General features: G+C 43.7%; 2 non-coding genes across 2 annotated transcripts; one reads left to right on the top strand and one right to left on the bottom strand.

Annotated features, from left to right (window-relative positions):
- Positions 1 to 399: 399 nt before the first annotated feature.
- trnah-gug (transfer RNA histidin (anticodon GUG)) lies at positions 400 to 471 on the bottom strand. The gene has a single exon. It is a non-coding gene; the product is annotated as a tRNA-His (tRNA).
- A 3,803-nt stretch (positions 472 to 4,274) lies between these two features.
- trnan-guu (transfer RNA asparagine (anticodon GUU)) lies at positions 4,275 to 4,348 on the top strand. Its single transcript has one exon. It is a non-coding gene; the product is annotated as a tRNA-Asn (tRNA).
- Positions 4,349 to 8,705: the final 4,357 nt, after the last annotated feature.

Below are 8,705 nucleotides of genomic sequence, written 5' to 3'. Positions count from 1 at the left end.
TTTGCAAACATTCGGTCCGGGGATTTCCCGATTCTCACTGAAAGCTTGGCTTTCAAAGGACAGATGTACCATTCGTGCGATTGGGCAATGTACCGACAGGAATAGCGATACTAGCAATAAAAACTCAACGTTGTAAGTGAGAAAGGAAGTGTCAGATGGCGCGATGCTGTCGTAAAATAACAATAAAATGGCGGGAGGGAATTCAAGGAGATCACTGATTGTGGAAGGGAGAAAAATCTGGGAAGTGCAAAGTTTTGAATTCTGGCTCAATAACCACAGACATGTCGGGGTGTTAGATTTAAAATCACGAATTAGGTTTTGCCATTAAAAACGCTCCTTCACACAACCAGATCTTCACCTGCGTCCTTCTAGCTGAAATAGGGAAAACGAAACAACCACTGCCGTGACTCGGATTCGAACCGAGGTTGCTGCGGCCACAACGCAGAGTACTAACCACTATACGATCACGGCGCCACGTTATACGACCGCCCCTGGTTCTAGCTGCAGAGAAGTAGCATGCACTCACCAACGAGCAGCATTAAAGCAGCGTTCCCGGTCTCTCGGCCAGGTTATCACCGAAGAGTGATTTGAAATTCCAAGCTTCCGATCTTTCCTGTTCATTGCCCGCCGAATTCCAGGCATTGCATTGAATGAAAACCTTTCTCTAAACATTTGTCTTCGAGGCTCTTGGCAGTGTGCATGTGATAGACCCTTAAGTTATTTAAACAGCTGTTCAAAGTATGTGGGTCCGAATCAGAGTCGGAGTATCCACAGGAAAGTGGTCAGATATTCTCCAGGTTCATGCACACAAAAGTAAAATGCTGTACATGCTGGATATCAGAAATCAAAACAGAAAACTTTGCAGGTGCACAGGAGGCCCAGCAGCAATTTTGGAAAGCGAAACTGATTTACTGCTTCCGGTTTATGACATTCCTTGAGAACCGAGTTTGCTGCAGCCACAACACAAAACATTAATTTACCAGGATCTAGAGTAGGACTTTTCCCTGATTTAAATTAAAAACAAACCATACCCTGCATAACACTGGGCTCTCACATTGCAGACGGCTTGGGTTGACGAAAAAGCTTCAACAGATTGAGTAATTCCAGAGCTCTCCTCCCGGCTCGCTGTAACATAATTTTGGCAAAAGATCAGAATCCGATAATTATCTGGTGTTTGCGCAAGGCTGCACCCCATTGTTGTTCTGTGCTGACTTTTTCGTGGAATTAACTTTACAAAGTAGTTTATTCTATTAATAACGGAATAATATCGAAAATTGAAAAAATGCATTGCAATCACCATGAATATCCCGGTAACTATTTCGTTCCAGATTGACTGCAATGCTAACATGGGAAGCAATTCATTCCAAAAAAGAACCCATTTTTTAATTTCGAAGGCGATTTCTTCACTCTCGTTCCTATGTTGCAGATAGTATTTTTGAAAAGTGCACAGCATTGAATGCACTACTTTTTTAGGGACGTTTCGACCTCTAGTTTAACATCGGCTGCTTCACCAACCTGTTCACAGTTCAAAGTAAGGATTGTTGCGCACTGCCGTCTAAATGAAGTTCTTCGGCACTAAATGAAAAGAACTGTTCCCCTGTCGCGATGATACAACCTGGAACTTGTAGACAAATGAGCGCAGTGCCCAATTCTGGTGGCGCAATCGGTTAGCGCCTGCCACATAAATAGCAGGACTAAATATGCAAATCTAAGCCTCGCCGGGGGTAGCCTGCTTGACAGGGGAAAACATGTTTAATGTGTCACGAGGTTTAGCAGTGCCTGTGGAAAAGTGTGGGGAGCAATTTGGAACAAAAAGGAAACGTAACTGAAGAAAAACATTTTCTGCGGATTGGAACGGATCTATCCAGAGTCAACGTCCCCAATACCAACATAAATGCTGCAAGTACTGAGGAGATGAAACAGCTCCTGTGAAGACAGAAGCACGGGTAACATTTTACGTAAAACGCCGCTGATGTTGCAAGTGTGAATTAAAAACTGAAAACGCCAGGGATGCTCTGCAGCTCTGGCGGCATCTGTGAAGAAAGAAATAGGGTTAACGTTTGAGTCCGTATGGCTCTTCTTAAGAGCTGAGGAAAGTGGAAATGCAATGGGTTTCATGCTGTTGAAATGAGGTGGGGATGCGTGTGACGAGGCGGGAGGGAGGTGGTGAGAGGTCGGAGCTGGTAGAACAAAGCAGAAGACTGAAACAAAAGCAGAAAAGTGCTGGGAAAACTTGGGCTGGCAAAGTTAACTCTGTTTCTCTTTCCACAGGTGCTGCCATTCTGCTAAGTTTTTGTTCAACAATTTCTCATTTTACTCTTCGACACTGACTGCATGACGAAATTCGCAAGAAAATTTCGCGAGCAATCGGTTCGGACTTATCCGATTGCAACCCTGCTTAGGCAGTCACACAGCTCTACTTGTAGCCATTGCTGTCAAAGCACAGAGGTGCCATTGCTGTGAATGCGGCACGTCCCGCCAGGAACAGCGATGCTGGCAAAATAAACTCATTGGTTGAAGTGTGAAAGTGAGTGTCACATAAAGCAATGCCGAAGTTAAATGAGAATTAAATGGAAGGAGTGAAGACAAGCAGATCAGTGATTGATGAATGGAGAAAAAAGTACAAGGAGAATAGGCATCACACACAGACACGTAAGGATGCTAGATTTGGACGGATTAAATGTGTTTTGCCAGCAAATATACTTCTGCAGAGAAATGGTTCTTCAATTGCCTTCTTTTAGTGGAAGCCAGAGAGCTAATGAACCCTTGCCGTGAATCGGTTTCGATTATAGATTGCTGCGGTTCTTACGTCAATTACTGGCTAATATCAGATCACGGTGAATGACTCTTTCGCTGCTTCGCTGTAGACAAGAAGCAGACACTCATGACCGCTGTAACCCTTGTGGTAACACCGTCTATCACATGAATCTCTCACATCTCAGTCTCGAGTTTGAGCTCGAAAATGAAGGCAGGGGCTCAGCGCAGTGATGTGGACGTGCTGGACTGTTGGAGGGTACCGCTGCCATTTAGAACATTTAGCTACCTGCTCGCGGGATGCAAAAGACCCGCCAGCACTATTTTCAAGAAAAGCACGGGAGTTTTTCCTGCTTCGAGCAGGAGAGCTTGTTCATTGACCCATGTATGCATCTTCAATGGATAGAATAAAATTATTTCCATGTTTTTCTTTGTTCTTTGGCGGGACGTTTGCGCCGATGGCTAGGTCAGCATTTGTATTGCCCTTGAGAAGTTCGGGTTTAGCCGCCTATTTGAACCGCTTCAGCCTATGTGGAGTGCGCACAACTGCAGTGCTGTTAAAGAGGGAGTTCCAGGATTTTTGACCCAACGGCAGTGAAGAAACTGTGATATGGCCACGGACTGTTTTCATGTCAGTGGAGTCGCTAATGACACTGAACATTCATAATTCATCAGTATCTTCCCCACTGTTGACCTTATGATAGAGGGAGGGTCATTGATGAAGCAGCTGAAGACGCACTACCCGGAGGAACTCCAGCTGTGATGTTGTGGGACTGAGATAATTTACTTCCAACAACTACAACCATCCCCCATTGTGTAAGGGGTGGCACCAAACAGTAGAGAGTTTTCGGGTGATTCCCATTGACTCCAGTTGCCAGGGCTCCTTGATGCCAAACTCGGTCAAATGCGGCCCTGATGTGAAGGGCAGTCAGTTTCATCTCACCTCTTGAATTCAGCTCCTCCGTCCTTGTTTGGACTAAGGTTGCTCTGAGATCAGCAGTTGAGTGGCACAGGCGGAGCCTAAACTGAGCGTCAGTGAACAGCTTGTTTCTGAATGAGTGCAGCTTGATAGCACTATCGACATGACTTTGCTAATGATGGCGAGTAGGCTGATGGAACGGTAATTGGCCGGGTTGATTTGTCCTTCTTTCGGACAGGGATGCATGGGCAATTTTGCACATTGCCTGGTAGGTGCCAGTGTTGTCGCTGTACTGAGCAGCTTGGCTGAGGGCGCAGCTCGTTCTGGAGCACGTGACTTCTGTACTCACGCTGGATTGTTGTCAGCGCCTCTGGCCTTTGCAATATCCAATGCCTGCTATTGTTTCTTGATGTCATGTGGTGTTGAAGACTGAGATACGTGATACTGGAAACTTCAGCAGGAGGCCAAGATGGGTTGTTCATTTGATGTTTCTTGCTGAAGATTGTTGCCATTGTTTCAGCTTTAGCTTTTGCGCTGATGTGCGGAGATCCCATTCTATCCACTGCGAATACCACTCTCTTTAATCTGTGCTTATGTAGAAGTCTCTGTGGCGCAATCGGTTAGCGCGTTCGCCTGTTAACCGAAAGGTTGGTGGTTCGATCCCACCCAGGGACGAAGCTGTTTAATGCACTTCTTTTAACCTGCTTCACGTCATGTGCTTTCACTTCGAGAAAAGATTTACCGAAGATTGTCAGCTCTGACCTTATCACGCCGCACTCTCTTATAAATATTCCTTTCCAATATAATGAGAGAAAAAAGAAAAAAAAAATAGAAGTTCCATGTAGCCATCCCAAGCCGTTACAAATGCATTCGAATAGCGAGTTCGAGTAACCTGACGCAAAGTAATTCTACATCTCCGAACCTTCAGACACCAAACAGGTCATTACACCGAGTGAAGCAACATTTTTGTGGCATATTAAAGATAGTATCAGAGAACCGAAATAATTCCGAACATGCTGGATCATTTTAATAATGTTTTACCTGCGTCCTAATTTTTGTTGATCGAAAGCCAGAATATTCCCAGCAAGTTGTGCATGTCACAGAATATTCATGTCCAGGTGCGATCGCCTGTGTACACATGACCATTGGTGCTATTCCTGTGTCTACCTGGCGAGCTTCGCTTGTCCGAGCTGAAACACGTTTAACTTGTCCATGATTGTCACAGCCTGGAAATGTGATTTTGAGAATATGAGGTCGCAACAACGCAGAACCCACTGCCGAAACTAAATTCGCTGAATTCATAGAATTGGAGAGTTATTTCCCGGAGGCGGAGGGCGATCTGTTTCAATCCAGTTAGATCAATAAGACAGTGATCTGACTCAGTAAATTCAGGGAAGGAAACTCGGAATAAAACCAAAAGGTGTTGGAAATACGCAGCAAACCTGGCAGCATCTGTGGGGACGGAAATAGAGTCAAAATTTGGAGTCGGGTATGATTCTTCATTGGAACGGAAATTCTGAAGTTTCGGAGTGTAAAGGCTTGGTATTGGATAATTTCCCCTGTGATTTTCGCGGCGTGGAGTGATGAAACTTTTTTTTAAAGTGGGTGAGTGCAGAGGGTCCAGCATTTCAACTTCTTCCTCCACACGTTCTCTGAGCTGATAGATGTTTACATCATGCAGTAGTTGCCAGCTTCAGGTGACGCGTGAGAGGTCTTTGGTCATTTGGCTGACATTTGCTTCCGTGTGCAAATAAAAAATGTCTGCTGTTTATTAATAGTGTGCAAGCAATTACCTTTCATCCATACAAATCATCTAGCCGATTGACAATTTTGTAAAACAGACTTTTCTGATTGGGAATCGACCCCGACATGCGACATTGTAAGTGAAATGAAGAACAAGCAACACAGGAAGGGCCAAAGTATATCTTTCTGCCTTAGCCTTTCAATCTCTAATTCGTTGATTGAGTGGAGTTTTGAAATTTATTGCATTTTCTCCTTTTAATGCGAAACCTTAGTTTTCAATTTGCAGTCATCAGTTTCAAAGCTGGCAATAGTGATATATGGCAAAATGTCAAAACACTCTTAGTTGTATTCAAACCCCAGTCCTCGCGGGAAAGATTCCGGTGAAGAATCTTTCTGTGAGTTTCATTTGGGCCTTAATTTGGTTTCTTCAGCCAAAATCCACCTTTGTTAAACAGTGTCTTTCACGACTTTCCTCAATCCATAGCAAAATTTCTGCTCTTGTGTGTGGCTGCGATGGTACATAGGTTAATGCTTTGCATTCCTGCTCGGTTTTCAGAGAATATCACATGCTTGAAACATAAAATCTGTTTCTCTTTCCAAAACCGCGGCAAGATCTTCTATGTGCGTTCAATAAGTTCCTTTTTTAATTTCAGGTTTCCGGGCTCTGCAGTATTTTGCTATTGCGCGTGTGAAGGTGGAGTATATCTAATGATGTTCTGCAGCAAATTCCGGCTCTAAATCGGGCCTAGAGACATTTCACAGTCGTATTAAGAACAGTTTCTATCAAATGCACACGTCATTGCGTGAAAAAGCGAAATGTTTGAAAAGGTTTTTATTCCTTGCATTCACTGCAAAGCTATGGAGTCAACGGGCAATCAAGAGGAAAGCCAGTTCTGAATGTAATACAGAATAAGAACAGAAAATGCTGGAAATACTGCGCAAGACTGGAAGCATCTGTAGTTGGATGAAAATGGCCTTTAATCAGAGCGATTCATCACTCATTCAGATGTTTCCTCAGCTGTCGCCAGCTCGGAAGCTCAAGTTTTTCTTCTGTGAGAACCTGGCCATGTACTCGAGAGCGCTGTTTTAAACCTGCTCGCTTGTGACAGTGTTCTGCTGCAATGCAGCGAAGCAACTGGGCAGCCACGCAAATGGAGAGGCGCAGTGAATATTCTGCGTTTTAGCCGCTGTAAGCTCAATTCGAATCCAAGTGGCGGAGGAGATGTTATGCTCTTTCCGACGGCCGCAGGAAGAAATTAGTTACGTGGAGGTATTTTTAACGGCCAAAGACAGAACTTCATTGCAAATCTAGCCCCATCACATGTCTGTGTTTGATGCTCCAGAACTGAATCCCGGCTCTTCCTTAGGTTTTTCTGCTTTCCGCAATCGCCGATCCCCTTCCCCTCCCTCCTTACATTTCATTATCGCTTTCCTGCGGCATTGCCTTATCTAACACTCACTGGTACAATTACAACGTTGCGTTTGTTTTCTTTGCATCTCTATTTCTGGCGGTACACACCCGATTCGCATCAATAGTACATGTGACAGAAAGATACGTTAACGTTTATAATTTGCTTGGAAATTATGTTATTGAATAGGGTTCTAGTGGGGTCTGTGTTCATGTGTGTCTTAATTGGATTGAAGTCAGCTAGTCTGGGTGCTTTGATGTATTGTAGTTTTGAGATTGCAATTGGATGAACCTGAGGAGGGTAAAGGTAAAGCGTGAAGTATCATTTGCTAAATGAAACCATTCGAGACTGCAGGTGAAATCTCACACCTAACTAGAAGATGCAAAACAATGTGTTTATTTCAGCTTATCAGTAACATTGATTGGATGAAAGGATATTATTGTTAGGAGAGGTAAAGTTAAAAGCCTAGTGATACAATGGAAAATTTACATTAAAAGAGACGGAGATCGTCCGTAAGGCAGTGGCATTTTAGGAGCCAACAAGGTTGAGAAGCCCCCAGCCGGTAAGCCCCAATTTGCCTGCAAGAACACAGAGCTGAAAGAAGCTAATTTTTAATGCGCCAGTCCAGGGTGTGCTTGGCCAGATGTCTGTTAAATGCATGAGTTTTGCTGTTGACTTAACGGGGGTGTAACTGATAGTCAGGTTATTTACGGGATTTTTGTAGTTATTATTGTAATAGTTTTGTTGACACATGTATGCGTTTGCAATCTTTCTTGTATTAATAGATGGTTAATTTTGTTTTATAAAAAAAACTCTTGATACTCGGCGTTCCTTTGCTGCTGAAGTCAAAGCCTGCATCTGAAAACGTACACATTTCAATAACAGATTATGAAAGTTATTTCAAGTTTCCCTCAGGGATTTGAACAATTCAACCTTGAGCATCGGGTGTGTCATAATACATATGTACTTCCGATACATTTAGATTTGTGGGATATCGCAGAGCAAAACACTGTATGGAAAACATTGCAAACGGAGAAAACCGCAATGCGGTTGCTCGCGAAATTTTCTTGGGAATCTAGTGATGGAGTCGGCGCCTGAAGAAAACACAGACATTGTGGAAACAAACCTAGCTGTTCAGGCTGCATCTGTGGAGAGAGGAACAGAGTTAACGTTTGCAGTCAAAGTTTCCAACCACTTTCTGTATTCATTTCCTATTTCCAGAATCTGCAGTATTTTAATTTGAATCCAATACTAACTGAGGAAATGGGTTCTGTTTGCATAATGGTGGGCGCTATCCCTCAGCAATTGGCGTTTGAGGCGTGTGAGTGAAGAACGGATGATGGGGAGTTGAGCAAGGTCGAAAGTATTACAAATTCAACTTGTATGTTGGAATTTGTGGTTCAAACGAATGGAAAATAAACGAAAAGGCCACTATTGACGAAAGGTGAACCATTTAGAACAGGTTGGTGTGAAGCGAAGTGTCCTTTCAATGCCGAAGGCATGCCGGTGCTTTGGGAAACGGCAGTTTTCAAAGTGTGTGCAAGGATGTGATGAGAAAACTTGCGTGCGAGAACAGCTCAATATATTAAACTGTCCTCGAGGCAAGTTGTGTGCTGTCAGAAAAGCTCCTATAGTGAAAGCAGAACAGTAGAAACATGATCTGCTGGAAACACCGAGCAGGTCAGGTATCAGTTATAAAATCACCAACATAAGGGAATTGTTGTCTGGACCATTGTCGAACCCCTTCAGTACTTCGATCACTTCGATCGCTTCACTCCTCAAACTTCATTTAGTCGCAGGAGTAATTGAATTTCTTCTGCCCTGGGGCACTGCTTTGGGTGCATTAGAATGCTTAATTTGAAGTTTGGTGAGTGAGGGAG

This window comes from Cetorhinus maximus, chromosome 21 (genome assembly GCF_964194155.1).
Source record: "Cetorhinus maximus chromosome 21, sCetMax3.hap1.1, whole genome shotgun sequence".
NCBI lineage: Eukaryota > Metazoa > Chordata > Chondrichthyes > Lamniformes > Cetorhinidae > Cetorhinus > Cetorhinus maximus.
Note: the sequence above shows the minus strand (reverse complement) of the source record. Positions and strands in the feature narration are given on the sequence as shown.